The following is a 24,552-nucleotide window of genomic DNA, read 5'->3' on the forward strand; positions in this document are numbered from 1 at the left end:
GAGTCCCAGTCTAAGAACCTGAACTAGAGCGATCCGTTCCAATTACGCTCTAGCTCTATGATTTGAAGTTCAGAGCCGGCCCATGTTTCTGTGCTCTCCACACCAACTATGCCAGCCCCACTCCTTTCCACGTGTGAACATGTGCTTTCTTTAAATAACATTATGTTTTAATCAAATTCTCTTATGGGAATTTTGTGAAAAATACGTATCACCAAAATGCACAGATTGCAACTTTTTTGCACACCAAAATAGTTACCTTTTAAAAAAAAAGTAATACTTTTTAAAAATGTTCACTTTATTTGAAAGAGAGACAGAGAGAGGGAGAGCTGGAGAGAGGGAGAGAGAGAGAGATCTTCCATTTGCTGGTTCACTCCCCAAATGCCCACAACAGCCAGGACTGGGCCAGGCCAAAGCTAGGAGACAGGAACTCAGTCTGAGTCTCCCACATGGGTGGCAGGGGTCCAACTACTTGAGCCATCACCCACCGCCTCCTACACTCTGCTATAGAAAGCAGGAATGGGGCATGGACCCAGGGCTCCAGCCCTGACCCTCCAAAATGGGTGCAGGTGTTCCACACAGCATCCTAACCACAGGACCAAGCACCTGCCCTTAAATTTGTTGTTTAAATTCCATTTTCCATGAGCTTTTTGTGCCCTTGTACTTATGCCACCAGGTTCATAATGGGAAAAATAATTCTTCCCCAACTACAGAGCATGCTCCCAGAGGCAAACACATTCTTGCCTTTTGGCTGTTTCTCTTGTGAGACTTTCCTCTGTACTTGTGAAAAATACGCTCATAACCAGCTTGTTGAAAAGGCTTGGGCAGATGAGTCCAAATGACAAAATGCATTTATTTTGCTCTGGTCCCAGCTTTCAAATCTTCCCAACCTAATGACATCTCAGGCACGTGCTCTGTGGTCCTATGATGGCAGTTTCATTTAGACATAGTCGTTTCCAGGGCTACGTTGATCTGGCCCTACTGATGTCTGCTCGATCAAGTTGGGTCTTAAGCTTCTGCCATCTCTCAGCTCAGGGCTGGCGTGTCCTGGGGGATGTGCAGTGACGAAGACGAGGGCGATCGCTTTGAGAGCTGAATGTCCCCTCTACAAAATAGGTAGCTCCTTCCTTTGCCTGCTGTGTCCTAGCCCGAAGAGTCCAGAGCACCCACGTGGGGGCCAGAACCCCAAGTTTCCTGGAGGTCTTACTGCCCTGCCAGGCCCCAGACTGGTGACCAGGGGACCTGGCCACTGTTCCCAGGAAGAATTAAACCAATCCCCTGTGGCTGAGGGCTCTGCCGTGGATGACTCTGCATGAGCACGAAGAGCCCTCCGTGGGCCTCTCGCACCGCACTCCCTGTCTCCAACACTGCACTCCCATCCCCTTCACCACCCTCCCTCAGCGGACACTGGGAGGACACGGCTTCCCCACTGTCCCTGAGAGGCACCTGTGAGGGAGGCCACCAGTGGCAGAAGTCTGCGCAGCGGGACGACACCAGCTCATCGGAGGGGCTCACCTGGCTGCTCTCCGCTAACGGCGATGCCCAGGGGCACAAGGCCAGGAGCTGAGGGTGGTGTGTTGGTGTGACGGACTGGGTCACCTTTCCATGTCATTTGCTGGTGCCTTCCTCATGGGCCTGGGCTCCCTCCTGAGTGTGTCCTTCATCTCACAGCGCTTGCTTCTCTGTGCTGTTTTCCACGCCAGGTCATGAAGCCCCCCTCCCCGCAGTGTTTAGTTCCATCACACAGGACCTCGTGGGGCACATGCCTTCAATGAAAGTTTATGCAAGGACTTCGTACAAGAGGAGACACTTAGACCAGTCACTCACTGAGCCACTGGCCTGGCCAACACCCTGGCTGCCTCCCTGTGCCCACCCCAAATGCAGGAACGTTACAAGCCTCTGAGTCCCAGAGCACCTCCCTGGTGTTGGCCTTGGACTTTCAGTGGCGGCCCCGCACTCGCTTCTGCTTTACTCCATCGCTAGTTTCCCTTCACCAGGGCAATGCTTCCCTTCTCCACATGGGTCTCCGGTGAGCTCTGCCCTGCTGGGTCTTACATCCCTTCACCATGGTGCATGGTTCTAGGATGACCACATTACAAGTATTGCGAGCGCTCGCTCCATGGATCACAGTATCGAAAGACGTTGTTTTCTGAAAAAGCAGGAAACCAGCAGGTAAGATACCGCCAATACTTCTTGCTCATAATATTTCTTTTCTCCTGGTCTGGCCTGGGACACTGAGTGGTGATTATAACACAGTGCAGTGGTTATTACGTTGGGAGCAAGTGTGCCGAAGGAGCACTGAAGTCCACCCAGGCATCCCATATCCAAGTTTGCTGACTTAAATGAGGAACTGCCAACAGCGTGTTCTCTTTCGTTTGTCAAAGCTCCTTCTGAACTTTTATTGTTTCACATTTTAAAAGAAAATGATGGTGCTACTCCCCACCCCAGGACCCAAAGTCTACTTAGTTTTGTATCTTGGGCTTACTCTGGGTTGAAACTGTCTACACAACCCAGATGCTGCTGGAGTGCTTTCAGGGGCAGCAGGTGGGTCTCTGTTCAATTTCCGGAAGCCAGGATGGAGTCTGGAAGGAGTGTGCTCTGCTTGGAGGCCCACGTGGGCCTGGCACAGTGAGCCTTTCCTGCCATGCTTGTGGATCCTTTTGCTATACTTCTCCAATCTTCGTATAAAAGTCGTAAGATTGGTAAGAATAAAAAAGGAGCTAAGAAGACTCGGGTAGGGGAGGCGGGGAGTGGGGTCTGTGAGACAAGCATCCATGGAACCGTGGGCTTTTCTTGGGAAGGTGGGTGTCCTGCGTGACCACGCTATTCCAGATGCCCCTTTGTTCTCTGGTGGGACGTGGCAGAGTGGTTTTGCTGGGAGTCAGGGCCCACAGGGGTCTCTACATGATGGGTGAGGGTCAGCACCTTCTAGAACAGGCCAGCTGGGAGCAAGAACATGGGGCAGGGATAGTGTAGCTTTCTACCTACTGCCTACCACACAGTCTCATCTGTCCACTGCCAATCATACTTCTAGAGAAAGAAGAAACTAACAGTGAAGGGGGGGTAGAGAGGAAGAAGAGGAGGACGCGAGATGTCTGTAGCCAAAGCACAGTGTTTCCTGGTTTACACCGCCCTGTGGAAAGATGGCGCTGCACCTGTCCTCTGCACCAAGTTGGGCAGCGCAGTGCTTTGCTCTTTGGCCCGAAAGCCTCCCCAGAAACTTGCTTTCCTGGTTGGACGCGACGAGCGCTTCAGCTGGGCCCGAACAGCCACAGAAGAAAAACCGGGGGGCTCCAGGCAAAAGAGAGCAAGCAGAGGAGGGCTGCGGCGGTCACGGCCCCCAAGCACACAGCCCATGCCCTTGCTTATCAGGTGTCATCCACACTCCTCCCATGGGGAAGCAGGCATGTGGCCTCCCCTTAAACTTGGTGGGCTTTGGTCTTGATGACAACTAACAGAATGGGCTGAAAAGGACTTTGTAAGGCGTCTGAGACCAGACTGGACAAGGCAGGCAGCTTCTGCCTCATTCCTACAACACCGAGGTTGGAGCCCTCAGCTGCCCCGATGCTGTGAGCAGGCCCCAACTAGGCCGTGGACAAAGAGCTCACAAAGAAGCCCAAGGCCACAAGAACAGAGGGGAAAATGCCTGTTCAGCACATGGCAGGCAGCAGGTGCCTGCAGAAGGAACAGCTTGATCAAGCACTTCCTGAATTCTAACCCATGGAAACCAAGAAGCAGCGTGCTACACGGTGATAACAACCAGAGCCATTATGGAGTCCTGGCAAAGGGATTTCAGCTGCTGCAAGGTCTTCTGCTATCTTGGGAAATTCATCAGACCCCAAATCTATTTGGCTAACTCCAGAATAGACCCTCCCTCAGCATAGCGGACTTCATTTGCTCCAAAGAGCAAGTGCTCACAATATGTCGCATGGGTAGTTTGGGCTGCCCGTAGTATTGTGTTCTGCATCCAGAAAGAGGTTGTTACAACATGTGTTAAAGCTCTACTGAAATCACCATTCTGTGCAATTAGCAAAACTCAAATACTAATGTGAATCACCTAGATTTGTTTTTAATCATTCCTCTAAGAGAGACAGAAAAAAATGAATTATTTATTATGTTAGCTTTAACTACTGGAAATGTAAAACAGCTACATACCAAAGTGAGACTTGTTATAGTCTTAATTTTCCAATAACAATGAAAAATTTTTGACAGTGCACAGATTAGGAACCGAATAAATGCTCCAGGATGGTTACATTAGGTAGCTTTTGCAGCCCAATGTGGTAGAATATTGCATTTTTCTGCCACTGAAAATACAGTGAAAAGCAGTTATTAGAATTATTGAAATATCTATAGGCACATTTTCAAATACAAATGGCCTACTATAAACATAAATCATTCAACTCCAGTGTGATTATGTTGAAATAATATAGCATGGACATAAATGAAGAGAAATGGTGTTGAACTGCCTTTCCAGCTACTGGATTGAAAATTTCCCCACAAAGATCAGAATCCTAATTGAGTAAATACCGTGGCAATAGTGTTAAGCTAAGAAAGGCACCAGTGTCTTTGAATGTGAAATCGTAGATACTCGCTCCTGTTTCTCTCCCCAGACACTTCCTCCCACTGCACAAAATAATCCTATCACTAGCAGAAGTGAGCTAAGGTGGTAGCTGGGATTAGAGAGAAAATTTAAATCTGGCAAGGTGGTTAAAAGGAAAATGAAACAAGGGTTTTGTTTGAAAGCTTCAAATCGGAGGCAAAATACAGGGATCTCTTGCTGTTCCATTACCGGGTCAGCCCACGGGAAGGGCAGCGCTGTCCAATACATGGATTTCTCTATTTCTCTCTGAGCGAACTTTGTCCCCTCAGCCGTCCGCTGCTGCTCGGGCACCATGACTCCAGGCGGTGTAATATAGAGCAGGAGCGTGTGACAAGTGCGTCTTTCTTGTGAAGGAGCTGCGGCAGGCGACCGGCAAGGCCCGGTCACTGTTCCCAATCAGGCCATTTTCAGGGTCACCGCAGCGCTTGTGCTGTTTTGCAACAGGGAGGAGCAGCAAGCAAAATTGCAGGTGGGGAGAGGAAGGGGAGCAGAGAGGCGGGCCACGCATAAGGGTAAAAGCCGCTCTGTGGCCCTCGTGTCCTCACTGAGGAAGCAAATCACCCACACCATAAAGGAGCCTACAGAGAGCTTCCAGGGTCCGGAACCTGTTGCTCTCCAGCCTAAGGAACCAGCACCAGTACCTGTGCCTAGGATGAATCTCTGCAAGGCGCCTTTCATGATCTCAAAATGAAATCAGCCTCCCCGGCGCAGAGTTTGTCTAGAATCCAAAAAAGGGATGAAATGTGACATGAAGGTGTAGAAAAGGCAAGTAATGAAATAACATGAGATCCATTTCCTTAGACACTCGCTGCTCAATGAGACTCTCTACTGCAGACAGAAGGCTCGCGCGTGCGAGCACTGCGGATCTAAGCCTGCAGTGGGGAGCTGTTGTGTCCGCGCCCAAGCCCAGCGGCTGGGCTGCGATTCGTGGTGTGATTTTTCCAGTTGGAAACAACTTCTGGTCAATTTGCAGAGGAAATAAAGAGCCTTCCCTGGTTTACACGGCATTCCTGAAAACCAAAGCATTGTTAAAACTCTCCAAAAGCCCTTCATGTCTCTCCATAAAAAGGTGTATGTATGGTTTTTTTTTTTTTAATTTTAAAAAAGTATTTATTGGGGGCTGGTGCTGTGGCGCAGTGGGTTGAATCCCTGGCCTGAAGCACTGGCATCCTATATGGGTGCCCTTTCTAGTTCTGGCTGCTCCTCTTCTGATCCAGCTCTCTGCTATGGCCTGGGAAAGCAGTGGAAGATGGCCCAAGTCCTTGGGCCCCTGCACTCATGTGGGAGACCTGGAAGAAGCTCCTGGCTCCTGCCTTCAGATCGGTGCAACTCCAGCTGTTGCGGCCATCTGGGAGTGATCCAGTGGATGGAAGACCTCTCTCTCTCTCTGCCTTTCCTCTCTGTGTAACTCTTTCAAATAAATAAAATAAATCTTTTTTTTAAAAAAAGTATTTATTGGAGAGGCAGAAAGATAAACAGAGGGAGAGAGCTCCCCCTTCCGCTGATTTACCCACAGTGGCTCCCAGCCAGGGGCCAAAGCCAGGAGCCTGGAACTCAGCGTCCCCACTGGCAAGGACCCGAATGACCTGAGACCTCTCGGCTGCCTCCCAGGGTGCATGAGCAGGAAGCTGGAAGTAGGAGCCGGAGCCTTCAGTGCGGGACCCGGGCAGCCTCATTTTTGTCTAACCACTAGGCCAATCCATTGCCCTGGGTGTACGGTCTGGTCTCAGGTGATTGTAAATACGTTCACCTGCGTGACTGTTGAGACAAAGAGGCACCGCTTTTTCATTGTGCGGGGCTAAAAATGTCCTGACCCTTCACCTCACTGAGTGTCAGTGGCACGCACACATGCACCATCCCTGCGAAATGATTCATTTAGCTCCAGGCGTTTCCAAAACACCCTTGGTTTCGATGAATCAAAGCTTTGGCCTTAATTGCAGTGAGCCACGCCCTCTCAACCAATGATGTCTTTGTTGGTTCTGAAGCAAGGAGAAGAGGAGTCGAAGAGGAGGGCAGGAAGGGAAGCCAGCGCGGGAGCACTGGGGGTGTTGAGGCTGGGGCTGCGGCAGGGCTGCGGCCCCTGTGGAGCACCCTCTTGGCGTTTGCTGAGCCTCAGAGGGCATTCTCATCTCAGAAAAGGCAGAAGAGAGTGCAGGTGCTCCTGCGTTTTCCTCCGTGGTTTAAGAACATTCATGGAAACCTACTCAAGATCGTTCTTCCTGTGCCGTCCAGCTTCCCCTGCCACAGTGTGCCCAGGGCGCAGCCAGAGACAGGCAGGGGCAGCGCTGTTGGGGGCCCGGCCCGGCCTGTCTTCCAGCTGCAGCCCCGCTTCCGTTGTCTTAGAGCCCATCTTGCTGGGGGTGTCCCGAGGCCGCAGGCAGGAGGGCAGGCCCTCTGCAGGAATCCCGCGGGAGCCCTCTGTTTAGGGCCTAGGCAGAGGAAGGCTCCAAGCCCGCCTCTGCTGTCAGAGGCTCAGGCGGGCTCCGGCAGGTTCTCACTTCTTCATCCCTTTCCCACAAGTCTGCTTTTCATGAACTGTGTTAGGTTCTCAACGTGCGTGGGTGCAGTTTGTCAGGAAAAGGTCTCCTCTTCCCAGGAAAAACCCTCAGCAGGTGGAGGTTCCTGTGTCACTGAGCCCAAGGGCATTCATTCCGGGCTCCTGTTCCCTCTGAGTGCTCTTAGGCCCATCCAGAGCTGGCGATATCCCGGGCCTCCGGGGAGGGAGCAGGCTCAGTCTTCCCCAACCAGGGACAATGGGGTGACAGAGATATCTGGCTGGGGATCCCACACCAAGTAGCAAAGGAACGGGATCAGCACTGGCCAGAGGTCACGCAGGTGCTGCTGGGAGGAGTGACCACGTGGCTACACCTCCACACGCCACGGCAGTCCACGCTGACTCTGTTGCCCCGAGCTAGGCTGTTCTGTGAGAGTAAGCATTGCTTCCTTCTGCTCATCTCCTGCTCCTTCCCCTCCTGAGAAAATCTAAGAGCAGGCGCCGGGAGTCCGCACATGCACTGTGCAGTCTAGATCCACACAGCAATGAGACCCAGGAACCCTTCCCGTGGCGCGGGCTCCTGTCTCCAGCAACGCCAGCTCTCTGTGCCCCTCTGCCAAGATCTCGCCAATTTTACTACATGTATGGAGGGACTTCAACGAATTCCTGGGAATACAGAATTTAAAGATAAATTTACTGTGGCACAAAATCATTTTTAAATGCACACAGCTTTTTGGACATTCCAAAGTCCCTCCCCCACAATGCTCCAATCTAATGGAGCAAGGTCAAAAGCCTCAGTGCTGAGAGCCTCTTGTATCCCTGTGATGCCCTGAGTGGCTGGGGAACAGGGAGCCTGGAATACCAGAGTCCACTGAGTCTCACTCTCTGGTATGTTTCTTTTCAAGTCAACCAATATGTTCTAAAATTTGTTTTTTTATTTATTTATTTTTTTATTTTAAATAGAGCTAGAGCAAGAGTAAGAGAGAGAGAGAGAAAGAGAGAGAGAGAGAGAGAAACAGATCTTCCACTCCTAAAATGCCTGCAACACTGGGGACTGTACCAGGCAGAAGCCAGGAATTGGAAACTCAATCCAGGTCTCCCAAGTGGGTCACAGGGACTCAGTACTTGAGCCGTCACTTGCTGCCTCCCAGGGTGTGCATCACAGGAAGCTGGATCAGAAACAGAACTGGGAGAACCAGACCCTGTGTCATGGGATGGGGGTGTCCTAAGCATTATCTTAACCATTGTGCTGCAGGCCCGCCCTTCTCCATCATTTTTTTTTTCCTTAGGGTGGTCTCTTGTGCAATATTTCCATAGCACAGCCCAGCCTCAATTCTGAATGTCCGCCCAGGCCCTGGCCAGCACTTCCTGGGAGAGCAAGTTTCTGGACTCCATGGCTTCCAGCAGGAATGCTGACACTTGACTGAGTGCTGTGCCTGGCACGAGCTTAGTCTTTGGGAGATCATTTGAGCAAAGGGCACGGAAGGGAGAACCTTGGGTTGCACCAAGCCTATGTGCTGACATCCACTGCTGCCCTTCCAAGAAAGACTTCAACATTCAGACCAATTGTCTATGGATTCTGGCTCACTCACCCTCTTCCAGGAAGCTTTTTGCCTGCTTTTCTGTCCAGGTTTCTAACTGAAATCTTCCGCCGCAAACCTCCTGCTGCCCTCCATCACAGTGAAGCTTATTTTAAAGAAGTTTCCACAAATTTCTTCTCACTTTGGATGGTATTCCAAGGCCTGTGCTGGCTCTGTCTGTGATCTCCTTGTATCATTGCATCTGCAACTCAGTACCCACTGGAAACAGTCACCACTGGCTCCCTGATAAGGAAGTGACTGACACAGAGATGCTCCTGTGTAGGGTCCACATCCAGATGGACATCAGACATACCTCAGGATCAACAGAAGTCAACCTGTCCCTTATGAGAGCAAACTTAGCCCAAATCCTGTATGGAAAGTACAGGACCTTTCCAAAATTTCTGCAAATGGTAATGGACCTTACATTCTCATCTCAGTTCTTTCTCTGAGTTCCTGCACCACCAAATGAGTTTGTGGCTTGCTCTGTCATCTCACGGCAACTGTCGCTCCCCGCTGTGAAGGTCAGCTCCTGGCCTTGATGTGCACACCATGCCCAAGTTCATGCTTTCATGAAACCTGCGTGTCCTCGTGGAACCTGCATTTTATGCAATGAAGATGTGTAGCAAAGCAATGAAACAGCAAATGAGTAAACACACTGCAGTGGAATGAGAAGGCCATGCCAAGGTGGCCACTGGCAAGCAAGCATCAGTTACTCAGGAATGGCTTTGAAACCCACCTGGCAACAGAGCCTGCCTGGCAACAGGCTGTGATTGGTTGGGGCATAGACCGCCCCTTGACCAGATTGGCTGGTCTTGGCTATATAAGCTGTTGTATCAACTGAAACAAACGAGTCTGCGGGCTGCTCGCCTCAAGCCCGCTTTCACCCGACTCCCGGAGTCTGTGTGTTGACTCTGCGCCTCTTGCCCCCACCACGCTGCTCCTCTCAGAAACGAATCCACTGCAACATTGTTGAGAAATCAACAGCAACAACACATGGTCTGGCAGATACAATTAGAACTACAGAGACTAATAGAGCATTTCATGAAAATGTCAGCTCTGTACGGACAAGGAACTTGGTTTGTTTGCTGTTTTGTTCACTGATCTATCCCCAACACTTAGAAGCAGGCCTAGAACAGGGTGTTGAATATTTGTTGGATGAATGAGGGGGGGAGGGGAGTAAGGCAGTGATGTGCTGTAAGAGCTCAGCCACTGGCTCTCAGGATAAACATGCACGCATACATCTGTGCACATCACAGCTTTTACGTCCTATCTACATGTGTATTATGTAATGCATGATGATTAAATTATACTTTGCTATTTGTTGAGGTTTTCACTGAAGTTTTAGTAATGCAGAATTTAGAAATAATAATACAGCAAATATTTTCATTATAAATGCCATATAGCTTCTGATTCTCTCATTCTTGCCAAGCTCTTATAACCATTGCTGTGCTCTGAATGGACAAACAAGTGTAGTCCCAACATGAGTACTAATTGATCATCTGAGTCATGTTAGGAAAATATAGAAGTGAAGTGGTAAAGACATACATCAAAACTCTACTCATTCATCTTTGCTGAAAAGGAAAATGATTTTTGAATATTGAAAAACATTTTCTTTTGTGTGTGTGTGCTTTTCACAATGTAATAGCTACAGACATGACACACTTTTTCAGTTCAGTCTATGTTTTCAGCATTAAATTTAGGTAATAAACAAAACAACAAATTAAATTCTAGTTTGCATTTGTAGATTCCCACCAAGGCCAAGTTTTGTGATCAGTTCTTACATACCTGTGTGAGTCAGTTCTATTGTACCACTGAGATAAGATAGTGGAAGAGGTAGTCACCAGTTTATATATAGTGGTCAAGAGGGTCCCCTTTAGAAAGTGAACTTAAACCTGAAACAAGGGAAGAGTGAGCCCTGGGAGCATCCAGGCATCTGCAAAGGCCTGCAAATGTGGAGTTTGCTTCCCACATTCCAGGAACAGCCAGGAGCCTGATGTGGCAGGAATGGGTGGGAGGAGTTGGATTCTGATGGGTTTGAGCTGAGAAGTGTCACGGACCAGCGCGAGGACAGAAAGTCCTTAGAGATGTTAGGTGATGGATGAGTCGTACACAGGCATGGACTTTCACATAACATGGAATATTAAGTGCCTCTGTTCTCTCTCTCTCTCTCTCTCTCTCTCTCTCTCTCTCTCTCTCTCTCGACTACAGCACTAGTCTTGCCAGGTAGCCTCCCATCCAAGTTTGAACCTGACCTGAACCAGTTTAGCTTCCAAGACCACATGAGATTGGGTGCAGTATCTCTGTTATTACAAGACACTTGAGCTTCTTCACTAACTGAATTTATCACGGGCTGTGCCACTACACAAAGGGAAGAGCTAGGCACCTTGGTGCTAGCTTCTCTTCCCCTCTTGGCCCTGGTCCCTTCTGTGGGGTTGTTCAAATGAGGAGACGGACACGGGAGCCTCCATCAGGAGAGCATGCCTCCAGATAGCTCTCAGCCAGCACTTTTTATTAGAGGGTACAAGCAATTCTACAAGCTAGCAAGCACATAGGCACAGCAATACATTAGCCAAAGCCCACTCTAGGAACTGGAAAAAGCAAACCTTGTGTTCCTGACACAGTACGAGGATCCAGAATCTTATTCATAATCTTGAGCTCCCAAAACCAGTACTTACCATTAGCTACAGATTACCCACCCTGGTGCCTTCCATGGCCACATTCCCTTGGGAGGGTGTGCCCTCACCCAGCCTGCATAGGCAGAGACAGAACTGCTGCCATGCCCTATTCCAGGGGAGTGTGCTCCCACCCTTCTTTCCTCCACCACCCGCTGTACCAAGGAAGTTCTCCCTTCAGCATCCCCAGGAAGGACCTGAGCTCTCTCTAGCCCAGTCCTCAAACTCGACTGCAGGTCCATTGCAGAGCTCAGTGAAACAAAAGGGCCTCCTTCCCCATCAACAGCAGGACCCACCAAGTTAGACACCTTGATGGGCAACCACCTTCCCAGAGCACAGCTTAGGGTCACATCCCTTTTCTTCTGTTATACTAATGTACAAATAATGTACCAATATTTCCACCAGAGGTCCCAAAGACATAAATTATATTTGCATAAGAAGGCACACTACCTTACTTATGGCAGGGAACATTTTATCAAGTGTTTTCTCTGAGCCCTGGGATAAGTGCTCACATACACAGAGTGACCATGGTCCTGGGTGCATGATGTCACTGAAGGTTCCCTCAACCTGCAGAAAGCCACTCTGTCTCTGATTCTTGCATTTTTAAAAAGATTTATTTATTTATTTGAAAGTCAGAGTGACACAGAGAGCCAAAAAAGAGAGATGAAGGGAGATTTTCCATCTGCTGGCTCACTTCCCCAATGGTCGCAATGCCCAAGGCTGGGTCAAGCGGAAACCAGGAGCCAGGAACTCTACCCAAGTCTCCCATATGGGTGCAGGGGCCCTGGTCCTTAGGTCATCATCTGCTGTTTTCCCAGGTGCATTAGCAGGGAGCTGGACTGGAAGTAGAGCGGCCAAGACTCAAACCAGCACTTCGATGTGGGATGCTAGTGTCACAGGCAGCAGCTTAGCTTACTGTGCCACAACACTGGCCCCAATTTCTGGCGTGTATGGACATCTCTTCCTCCTTACCAACTTCTGGTGGGAACACTGTCCGTAGATCACAGATAAGGAAACTGAGATTTAAAAAGCTTGTGTATCTTGTGCAAGATCATGCAGCCCCATGGACAGAGCTAGGGTTCAAAGTCACATCTGTTTGATTCTAGAAATAGCTCTTCCACACCTTAGACTCCCAGGCTGCCCTATGTTGGAGCCCCATGGTGTCCTGTATTCAAAATTCCAGAGTCTCCCACCCAAAAGGGGCGTGTGCCTTGCAATTAGGAATAAAGAAAAAATCCATCAGATGCTTTTCCAGTGATTGCTATAGAAGCCAAGAAAATTAGAACCCCTTAAAAGAACATCATCACTAGAGCAGTTTAAAATCTTACTGAATAGCTCTCAAAATGGCAGAATTGTTTCAGAGGTTTTTTTAAAAGGTGACAAATTAGCCTGCGTGGCCACATGACCACTTGTTTGTGGACCTGAAGTTTGAATCTCAGGAGAGGTTGCTTGGGAGCGAGGCCCCGTCATCCATCCTTCATTCCAGGATTTTTCCACATGCTTTTCCCTTTACTGACTCTATCTCCTCTTCTCCTAACAACCGTCAAGAATTCAGTCTTTCCCCAGTGGGAGGGAGGCACGAGCCTCCTGTAGGCTTCTCTGTCTCACCCAGAGAGTTCCAATGTGAAATTTAGCCATAGCACGTTTTGGAGATGGGGAAGAGTCACAGGAGGAAAAAAAAAAAACCTCATCACTCCAAGGGCATCTGCTTCGTGCGTACAAAACATCATCCCTGTCAGGCTCCAGTGTCTTGCCCGCTCCAGAAACATCAGTCGTCCCGCTGCTTCCCAGAGTGGTGACATTTTTCTTTAGTTGCACTGTAAAGCCCGCACTTGGCAAGGAGAACTGTGGGAGAGTGGCCGCCGGTCAGCAGACACCAGCTGGGGACAGCAGGATCCTAGACAAGTGTGCTACAGTTCCAGGGGTTACAAAGCAGGCCGAAGAAATGTTGTATTTTGATCTATATGGCTCTCCCTTCCTTCTGTGAGAAGACAGAACTGGTAGGATTTTGTAAGAAAGTGCGGTAGGCAATGAAAAATCACGGAAAAGGCTAAACTAAAGGAAGAGGGGGAAATGTAGATACATTATTAAATGAGCATGAAAATGAGCTAAATAAACAGAAATTCACAAACTTTCTGGGGAGAAGTTTGACAAAACATACAAAATGCAACATGGATGTATAGAATATTAACCCCAGAGTGCACTTCTAGGGTTTTTTTTCTCAAGGCAGTAACTAGGGAAGTTTGTACATACTTATCTTCAGGAATATTTATCCTAACCTTGTTTGTTATGAGACAAAAAATGGTATCAGTATAAATATTCAATTATAAGAGATTGTCTTAGAAAGTTCTAGTTTGTCCAAATGGTGGAATACTATGCAGCCATTTAAAATAATACTGCAATGTTATTTATTGGTGTCAACATAAATTCTTTATATATTTTAGAGGGAAAAAACTCAGATCACAAAAACAGCAAGGGAGAAAATTCTTCTGGCCAAGATGAAGTAACAGCAACCAGATGCATTCTCCTTCGAGAAACAACCAGAAAAATGGACAAACTAGATGAGCAACAACCATCCAGTCCTGTGTGCACATCCGTCTACAAAGGACAGTGATCTCCATTAAGGGGGAAATTAAGGAGGCGAATCCTACCACATCCCTAGACTGCTGCCTCCAGAGATTTTCAAGGAAGGGACCCATAGGAGGAAAAGAAACCTAGACAGAGCCCCACAGATTTCTTGTGTTTCAGAGGTAAAAGTACAGGCTACTAAAATGGGTAGAGCGGGCACATAGAGCACCTAAAAGGAGAGATATGCATATAAGAGAACTCTGGAAACATGCAGAAGCTCACCCTCAAGTATTCAGCTAAGTACTGATCAGTGAATGCATGTGAAGAACCTACCAAAGGCCAGGAAGAAAACTGCTCAGAAAGATTGGAGAGAGAGCAGTGCCCAGCACATAAATTGCCTGCTCCTTCCTAACAGATTGGAAAACCTGGGGCACAGGGCTGGGGGTAAAGCATCCAAAAGGGCCTTGCTTCAGTAATGGGGAATAAATAACCCTGGACTGAGCACTGCTCCTGTGCTGCCTGGGTCCTGAAAAGTTCAGACTGTTTCCATCTCACTTAATTCACAGTCACAGCTCAATAATACTCAGCACATACAAGCTAAAATTCAGAATGTCTGGCATGTGTCAAAAACTAAGAAATAAAGCCCTAAGGTGGAGAAAAATTAGTCAATCAAAACTTACCCAGAACTGGAGTGTGTCTCAGCACTCATAGACAAGGACACTGAAAGAGTTGTTAAAACTGTGTTTCATATGCATAAAAAGTAAAGACATGGAATATATAAAGAAGATCCCAATTAATTTGGGAGGATTAAATATACAATGTCTATGATTTTAAAAAACACATGTAGTGGGATTAATGGCAGATTAAATGTTGTAGAATAAAAGATTAGTGAATTTGAAAGCACAGCAGGGGCCAGTGCTGTGACGTAGCAGGTAAAGCCACTGCTGGCAGTGCTGGCATCCCATATGGGCACCAGTCCTGGCTGCTACATTTCTGATCCAGCTCTCCGCTATGGTCTGGGAAAGCAGTAGAGGATGGCCCAAGTCCTTGGGCCCCTGCACCCATGTCAGAGACCTGGAAGAAGCTCCTGGCTCCTGCCTTTGGATTGGCACAGCTCTGACTATTGCAGCCAGTTGGGGAGTGAACCAGTGGATAGAAGACCTCTTTCTCTCTCTCTCTCTCTCTGCCTCTCCTTCTCTCTCTGTGTAACTCTGACTTTCAAATAAATAAAGAAATCTAAAAAAAAAACACACACACACACACACACATACACAGCAGTAACTGAAAAACAAAACAGAGCAAAAAGAAAACTTTCAAAATATGAACAGGATTGTGGTGAGCTGTGTGGACAAGTAATTGGAGTTCCTAAGGAGAGGAGAGACAGATGGGTACAGAAAAAAATAATTGAAGAAATAATCGTAAAAATGTTTTGAATTTGATGAAAACCATAAGCATAAAAATGTAAGCAATTCAACAATCTTCAAGCATTCAAAGAAACAAGAAGTAAATGACACAAAGCACATCATAATCAAATTATTCATCAGAAGGAATCTTCAAGGAAGTCAGGAAAAAAACCAAAGACTTGCTACATGGAAGAACCAATACAAGGATAACAGCAGATTTTTGGCAGAAGTGATGCAAGCAAGATGACGATGGAACAGCTTCTTTAGGTACTGAAAGAAAAGGATTGTCCATTTAGAATCCCTATGGAGCGTTAATATCTGTCAAACATGAAGACAAAATAAGGACATTTTCAAGCAAGTGAAATCTGAAAGAATTCATTACCAGAAGACTGGTACTACAAAAAAAACTTTTAATTTTTTTTAAAAGTCCTTTAGGCAAAAGACAAATGATTCCAAATAAAAATATGAAACTATTTAAAGCAACAGAGAACACCAGAAAAGATAACTAGAGTACATAAAGTATTTTCATTTGAAGCTCTTTAAAAGAACTTAATATCACTTGGAGGTAGACTATGATGAGTTAAAAATGTATACTAAAACCTTAGAAGGCAAACACTAACATTTTAAAAACCATAGCTAATAAGCCAATAAAGGTGAAAAATTTATTCTTAAAAATGTGAATTAATCCATAAGAAGGCAGAAAAAGAGGGAAGGGAGAGCAAAGAACACATGAGACAAATAGAAAAAATTTTGAAAGGTAATAGATCTAAGCCTGAAACATCAACAATCACATCAATCTCTTCCTTTTAATAGGAACAGATTAATTGGGAAGAGATTCTCCTAACCCATAAAACCAGATACTGCCTACAGGAAATGCATTCAGATTTAAAAACATAAATGGATTAACAGCTAAAGGATGGGAAAAGATGCACCAGGCTAATACTATTCAAATGAAAGCTGAAATGATTATATTTAATTTCTGACACTGGAGCTTTCACACAAAGAATATTACCAGGAATATGAAAGGGCATTTTGTAATAACAAAAAAGTTCCTTAAAAGGACATGATAATTCTAAATGTCTTGCTGTTTATAATAAATCAGCAAAATACATAAAGTAAAACCTGAAAAGACTTCAAGGAGACATAGACAAATCTCCAATTACAGTCAGTCATTTCAACTGCTTCCTCTCCATAATTAGTAGAATGGTAGACAGGGAATCAGTATGAGCATAAGATGTTTAACAGCATCATCCACCAGCTAGAGCTAGCTGACATGTAGAGAACACTCCACCAACAGCAGCAGAATGTACCTTCTTTTTTATGTGCATATGGTACAAAGACAACTGCCTTAATTCAGGCCACTGTAACAAAATATTATAAGCTGAGTGACTTATAAAGAACAGAGACTTATTTTCGTGGTTACAGAGGCTGGGAAGTACAAGATCAACATGCTGGCACAGTCCCTGTGTGATGAGGACTTGCCTGCTGGGCCACAGACAGCTCCTTCTCAAGGTGTCCTGCTCAATGGTGGGGCAAGGGTCCCCCTGGGGTCTGTTTTAGAAAGGCATTGATCCCGCTCACCAGGGCATCGACTCTCACAGGCCCCACCTCCCAACACCACCACTTTGGTGGTTAAGGCTTCAACATGAGTTACAGAGGTGGGGAGCACAGATATTCAGAGTATAGCATAGACCATGTTCTGGGCCATGGCACAGTTCTCAATACATTTAAAGGGATACAAGTCATCAGGATTTTTTTCTTTTAGTAGAGAGGAACTATATTAGAAGTCAAACAACAAAAAATTTCCAGAAAATCTCCAAATATTTGAAATTAATAACAACATACTTCTAAATAATCTGTGAGTCAAAGAAGCAATCAAAATTAGGATAAAGGAAAATGAAAACACAACAGAGCAGAATCTCTGGAGTGCAGTGAAAAGCAGTACTTGAGGGCGAATATGCAGAAATAAAAACCTATTTTAGAAAAGTGTTTTTGAATCAATGATTTCAACTTGCAGCTTGAACTATAAAAAGAAGAGCACATGTATAAGAATAAGAAAGAAAACAACAAAGATCAGAGTAAGGGGAAAAAAGAAATGGAAAACAGAAAAACAAAAGGAAAAGGCAAAGAATATAAAGCTGGCTCTTTGACAAGATCCATAACATAGATAATCTCTAGCCAGACTGATCAGGAAAAAAAGAGTAAAAATATAAATAAACAACATCTGAATTTATTACATATTTTATTAAAAGGATATTAAGGATAAAAATATTGTGAACAACATCATTCCATTCAACCTGGAGGAAATGGACAAATCCTTGTAGGATACAGCAACCAAATTTTACTCAAAAATAAGTATATAACTTGAATAATTCTACATCTATTCAAATATTTAATTTGATGAAAAATATTCCAAAAAAGAAATGCCAGGCCCAGATTAATTACTGGTGAATCTACCAAATACTTAAGGAAAAAATAATGCCAATTCTACAAACTTCCAGATAATTGAAGACTTTCAAATACACCCAGTGAGACCAGCATTACTCTGACGCCAAAATCAGAACATTATAAGAACACTGCAGATAAATAGCTCTCATGAACATAGATACAAAAATTATAAATAAAATTTAGCAACAAAAATAATACTTAAACTATATAAATCTGATAATATATCATAACCCAGTCATGAAAACAACCAGCATAATCAATGATATTAGCAAATTATAGAAAGAAAAAACAAATCATTTCAACAATACAGTCAAAGCATTGTATACAATTTAATATCTTCTCCTGAAAATAACACTCAGCAAACTAGAAATAAAAGAGAAGCTCCTCAACCTGATAGAGGGCATCTATGTAGGACCTACCACTAACATCACATCACATATAGCAGTTTCTCCGAGGATCAGGAACAAGACACAGGTCTCCATCCTCACTACTTATATTCAGTAGTGCACTGGACATTCTAGCCAGTGCACTAAGGCAAGAAAAATAAATAAAAGTCATGCAAGTTGGAGAGCGAGTACTAGGGGCAGGCACTGGCCTGGAGTTGCGATGCCTGGATCTCAAACTGAGCACCTGGGCTTTATTCTCAGTTCTGCTCCTGACTCCAGCTTCCTGCTAGTGCAGGCCTTGGGAGGCAGCAGCGATGGCTCAAATAATTGAGATTCTGCCACCCATGTGGGAGACCTAGACTGAGCTCCTGGCTCCCAGCTTCAGCCCAGGTCATTACAGGCATTTGGGGAGTAAATCAGGAGATAGGCAATCTCTTTCTCTTTCTCTCTCACTCTCACTCTTTCTCTTTCTCTTTCACTCTCACTCTTGTGCCCTGACTCTTCCTCTCTAATAAGTAAATAATTTTTTAAATTTTATTTAAGTTATACAAGTTTAATACATTTCAAATACACAGATTTTAAAACTTTAACATCATTTCAGGATACAACACCAACCTATAAAAAACAGTCTCTCTATATACTTGCAAAGAACAAATGGAAATTGAAGAGTTTTAAGTACATAATTTATAACATCCTAAAGGTAAAGCTGACAAAAAATATGAAAGACATCTATACTAAACTTGTGAGGGAAATCAAAGCAGTCCTAAATAGATTTATAGATATATCTTGTCCATGAGTCAGAAGCCTCAACATTAAGTAGTTAGTTCCCCTCAAATTCATTTAAAGATTCAAAATAGCCCTAGTCGCTTTTAAAATAGAAATGGACAAGCTGATTATAAAGTCTATATGGAAAGGAAATGCAAAGGACCGGAAGAGCCAAAATCACTCTGGAAAAAGAATGCTGCCTGATTTCAACCTGTATTATAAAGACACAGAAATAAAGACAGTGTGATCTTGGGATAAAGATTGATAAATATGGGCCTGACATAGTAGGTTAAGCCTCTGCCTGCAGCACTAACGTCCCTTATGGGTGCTGGTTCATGTCCCAACTGCTCTTCTTTAGATCCAGTTCTCTGCTTGTGACCTGGGAAGGCAGTGAAGATGGCCCAAGTGCTTGGGCACCCACCTGGGAGACCCAGAAGAAGCTCCTGGCTCCTGGCTCCTGGCTTTGAATCGGCCCAGCTTCGGCTGTTATGGCCATTTGGGGAGTGAGCAAACCAGCAGATGAAAGATCTTTCTCTCTCTCCCTCTGTCTGTAACTCTACCTCTCAAATAAATAATTTTTTAAAAAGAAGATTGATAAATAGATCAATATAACAAAATAGATTCCAGTAGGAGACTCATACAAGCAGATGACTGATTTTTGACTAAGATGGAACATTGTAAAAGGAGAGTATTTTCAGCAATGATGCTCCAACAACTGAGTATCCATTGACAAAAAGGAGGAGGAGGATTGAGGGAAGGAGGTAATGGAGGTGGGAGGGGCAGTGGCTCGCCTTGCAACGGATGAAAATTAATTCAAAGTGGACAATAGACCTAAAGGTACAGTTTTAAATTCTACAATTCCTAGGAGAATACCTTTATGACCTTGGGGTAGGCAAAGATTTCTTGTATATCATGTGAAAAAATTTAATTAATGCATTGATCTCTTAGAATGAAAAGTGTTCTCTCTACAAGAGACAGTGTTAAGAGAATGAGGACAAGCCACAGATTTGAAGAAAATGTTTGCAAATCACAATATCTCGTAAAATACTTGCATCCAGAATAGCCTAAGAACTGTCAAAACTTAATAAGAAAAACACAAAGAATCCAAGACTTAAAAATGGGGAAGAGGATTTCTATTGGCCAATAAACACATGAAAATATACTCAACATCGTTAGTTATTAGGAAATATAAATTTAAACTACAATAGATATCATTATATGTCTATTAGAACAGCTAAAACATAAAAAGACTGACCACACCAAGAGTTGGCAAAAACATGCTCTCCTGTGTTGTTGGTTGGAATGAAAAGTGATGTAGCCACCTGGGAACAATTTGGCACTTTCTTTTTTTTAAAAAGTCTATTATTTACTCATTCCACTCCTAAGAACTTACCCAGGGAAATGAAACTTATGTGTACAAAGATACTTGTACACAAATGTCTATGGAAGCTCTACCTTTTTTTTTTTTTTTTTTTTTTTTTTTTTGACAGGCAGAGTGGATAGTGAGAGAGAGAGACAGAGAGAAAGGTCTTCCTTATTGCCGTTGGTTCACCCTCCAATGGCTGCTGCAGCCGCCGCATCGTGCTGATCCGAAGCCAGGAGCCAGGTGCTTCTCCTGGTCTCCCATGCGGGTGCAGGGCCCAAGTACTTGGGCCATCCTCCACTGCACTCCCGGGCCATAGCAGAGAGCTGGCCTGGAAGGGGGGCAACCGGGATAGAATCCGGCGCCCCGACCGGGACTAGAACCCGGTGTGCCGGCGCCGCAAGGCGGAGGATTAGCCTGTTAAGCCACGGCGCCGGCCAAAGCTCTACCTTTAATAGAAAACAAACCAAATAGCCTTAATAAGTGAGAGGGTAGGCACAGTGTGGTGTATCCATACAGTGGAACTCTCTTCAGCAATGAAAGGGAAGAAACTATTGAAAATGCTGCAACATATTTGTCACTCAGCTATACCGAGTGAAAGAGCCAGATCAAAATAAAAGAGTATGTAATGCATGGTATCAGTGACATAAAATTCTAGAAAACTGAAACGCGTCTATAGTTCCAGATGGGACAGCCAGGGGCAGGCAGGAGGGGCCTGCAACTGGCAGTTGTAATCCCATTATTTTTGGGGCAATAGACATGCTCCGTATCTTAAGAGGGGTGTTTGTTTCACAAATGTATACACATGTCCAAGTGCTAAATTATGCATTTAAAAATGTGTCTGGGGTGGGTGTTTGGTGCAACGGTTAGGATGCAGCTTGGGACATCTGCATCTCTTGTCTGAGTGCTTAGGCTGGGTCCCGGCTCTGCTTCTGGCTGAGGTTCACCCTGGAGGCAGCAGATTGTGCCTCAAGTGGTTGGGTCTCTGCCATCCACGTGGGAGACCCAGACGGAGTGCCTCGCTCCTGGCTTTGGCCTGGCCCAACCCTGGATGTTAAGGACATTTGGAGAGTGAGCCAGTGGATGGAATCTCTGCCTCTGTATTGCTCTCTCTCTCTCTCTCTCTCTCTCTCTCTCTCTCCCTCCCTCCCTGTGTGTGTGTATGTGTGTGTGTTTTCACTTAAACAAGTAACAAGAAATAAATATTATTAACGGTTAAGGTATTTCAGGGCCAGTGCTGTGGCGAAGCGGGTAAAGCTGCTGCCTGAAACACTGGCATCCCATATGGGCGTCGGTTTGAGTCCCAGCTGCTCCACTTCTAGTCCATCTCCCTGCTGCTGTGCCTGGGAAAGCAGCAGATCAGATGGCCCAACCTCTGGGGCCCCTGAACCCACGTGGGAGACCTGGAAAAAGCTCCTTCCTGGCTCCTGACTTCGTTGTGACCGTTTGGGGAGTGAACCAGTGGATGGGAAATTCTCTCTCTCTCTCTCTCCCCCCTCCCTTTTCCTCTCCCTCTCCCTCCCCCCCCCCCGCCTCTACCTCTCTGTAACTCTGCCTTCCAAATAAATCTTTTAAAACCATTAACAAATAAAATGCCACTCTTTACAATAATGTCTTTGATTAATCTTCAAATGTTTGGGTTCACTCATAAATAAAATCGAAATAATAAGTCAGAACAAAGGAATGTTAGGAGCCAAAGGGAGTTTAGAGGCCATCATCCTATTCCCCAAAGTGAGGTCAAAGGACTTCAAACCAAAGCGGAAGCAGAGGCGGCTCTTGCTGTTGACAGTCTGTCCCGTGCATCAAGCAGGCCACAGCTGCTCCACACTTCTCATCTGGATTCACTGTCAGGCCTTCATCAGCTCATGGGCCTCCACAGAGCGATGATTAGGATGTTTTAAGTAAGTACAAAATGGTCAGCAGAGCTGAGCTCACCAGGGTGCTCAGTAAGTATTACCTGGTGACGGTAATTACGTGACAACGCCGAGACTAGGCAAGAGACTAGTCCCAGAAGCTCCCTGGTGTGAAAATGAATCCCATTCTCTCTCTCTCTTTCTCTCTCTCTCTCTCTTTCTCTCTCCTGTCTCTCAGCTCATCCTTCTTTGTCTTCTTTGCCTGGTTCAATAAGCATTTATGCAGCAAATCCAACTTGTTCTCAAACCAGAATGTCAAAAAAGAGGACATACGCTTAAACTGCCATGTAAGTTTACTGCCCAACTGTTCACCTATAATACAAACAAATCAGCAAAACTGCGCTCGGTGGGTGGGGTGGGCATCAAATTCTATCCTTTTCTTCTAGACATCAGGAGGGAATGCTAGCGACCTGAGTATTGACACGGAGGGAGAGGCTGGCAAGGAGTAGTCCATAGCATGCCTTCTGCTGTATCGCCACTAGTAGTTTCCAGAATGCCTTCATCTATTCCCTAGAGGTTATGGTGTAGCCAAAGCCCCTCGCCAGACACCAAGCAGGTGCTGGTGCCATGCCTCTGGGCATCCCAGCCTTCAGAACCATAGACAATGCATTTCTTTTCTTTATAAAATTTGCAGTGTTAAGTACTGTGTTACAGCAACAGACGAAGCCATCAAATAGTAAGGTAGCAGCTGGACTGCGGTCTGCCCAGAGCTGATTGTGTCCAGCTGTCTGAACTGGGAGGCTTTGACACGGATTACAGACCGTCTGTCCCTGCCTGAACACCCGCGCTCAGCACGCTGTTGCCGAGACAGAAGGAAACCTGTCCTGAAGTCCCCTCCCCCCCACTGTGGCGGCTTGGCTCACACTCCTGTTCGGGTTGCATCTGAGACTTAGCAGCGTCAAGTTCAGCAAGCTGTGGACAAGTGGAGCCAACACAGGGCAGACAATCTCCCGGCCTCTCCTGAGTGCTTCCTGCGCATCCTCCTCATTTGGAACCAAGCGCCAAAAGGAATTTCCAAGCCCCAGCCTGCACTGTTTTCAGATTCTGAGCTATCTGAGGCCATCCGTACATTCTCTCCTCTCTCCACTGCTTAGCAATGATCCAAACTTGACTGTTGGTTATTCTACAAAATTCTCTTTTGTCCCAAATTTTTCTTCCTCTTCCTGCTATATTTTTACAGGATAATGGAAAACAAAGAGACGGTAAAGTCAGGAGGGTTTTGCTCCAAGTGTGAAGCTAATCGAATCCTCCCAAGGCAGTTGCCAACAGCATCCTGACCCTTGCTGGGAGTGTTCAATATTGCGATGAAAAGTGCAAATTGTAGTTCAAATAAGTCTTCACTCTAAGTGCATTGGGTCATTTACCTTAACAACGTGAACGTGCGCTCATTATCATGTTCAAGTTGATTAGTGTATGGTCTAACATTTAAAAGTGCACTTCAGATAAAAGAATGTATAAATGCATGATTGGTTCCTAATAAATTGAGCAACCCCTTAATGAACTGTGAGCGATCTAGAGAGGAACTATTACATAGCAGTCACAGAAATGGCAACTAGACAAAAATAGACCGTGTGCACGCGCGTGCGTGGGGAGGGGGGGAGAAGCTCTTTCTCCATCTTCTGTGGTATTCCAATCGCAAACTTTGTTGGAAAAATAACCAGGCAGAGGGTTAGCCTAGTGAGCCACGGCGCCGACCATTGTGTCTTACAACATATACCTTACATATACTTCTGATGGGGATCTAAACATTTCTCAGATGAACCATGCCTCTCTATCTCTCACTCTGATCCAATAAGCTCAGGAAAATTTTAAATGCGAAGTGGAAGAGTTCATATAGTTATCCGGCATCCAATGCACCCATAAAGACCTGAGGGGAAAAAATGTATTATGCAGGTTAACATCAAGAAATATTTACTCAGCGTTGGTAGGTGCAGGAGGAATACAAACAGGAATGCACAAGAAGTCGCCATGGACAAGGGAGCACTTGCTCGGGCCACACTGATGCCACAGGCAATGCACACAAGAGGGAAGGTTCATTTGACACAGGATGAGCAGGGGAGTGGGCAGAGCTCACGGAAACTTGAGCTTGACCTGCAAAGATGTGACTGGGCAAAGATAAACCCCAAGAAGGGCATGGAACAGGGAGGCAGGAGGCCCCAGCCGAGACTGTGTTGTCTTCCCTAAAACCTGGGAAGAACTTTGTTAACTGCTGCCGCCAGCCGAGGACAAGGGGAGCAACAGTGCTTAACTTCAAGGGCTGGGTTGTAACAGACGATAGAGCAGTCATTCTCTTCCCCCACCCCTACCCCCTGTCTCTTCCCCCACCCCTCCTTGGGAGCCCTGAGCCAACAGATGAGAATACT

This window comes from Lepus europaeus, chromosome 1 (genome assembly GCF_033115175.1).
Source record: "Lepus europaeus isolate LE1 chromosome 1, mLepTim1.pri, whole genome shotgun sequence".
Taxonomy (NCBI): Eukaryota; Metazoa; Chordata; class Mammalia; order Lagomorpha; family Leporidae; genus Lepus; species Lepus europaeus.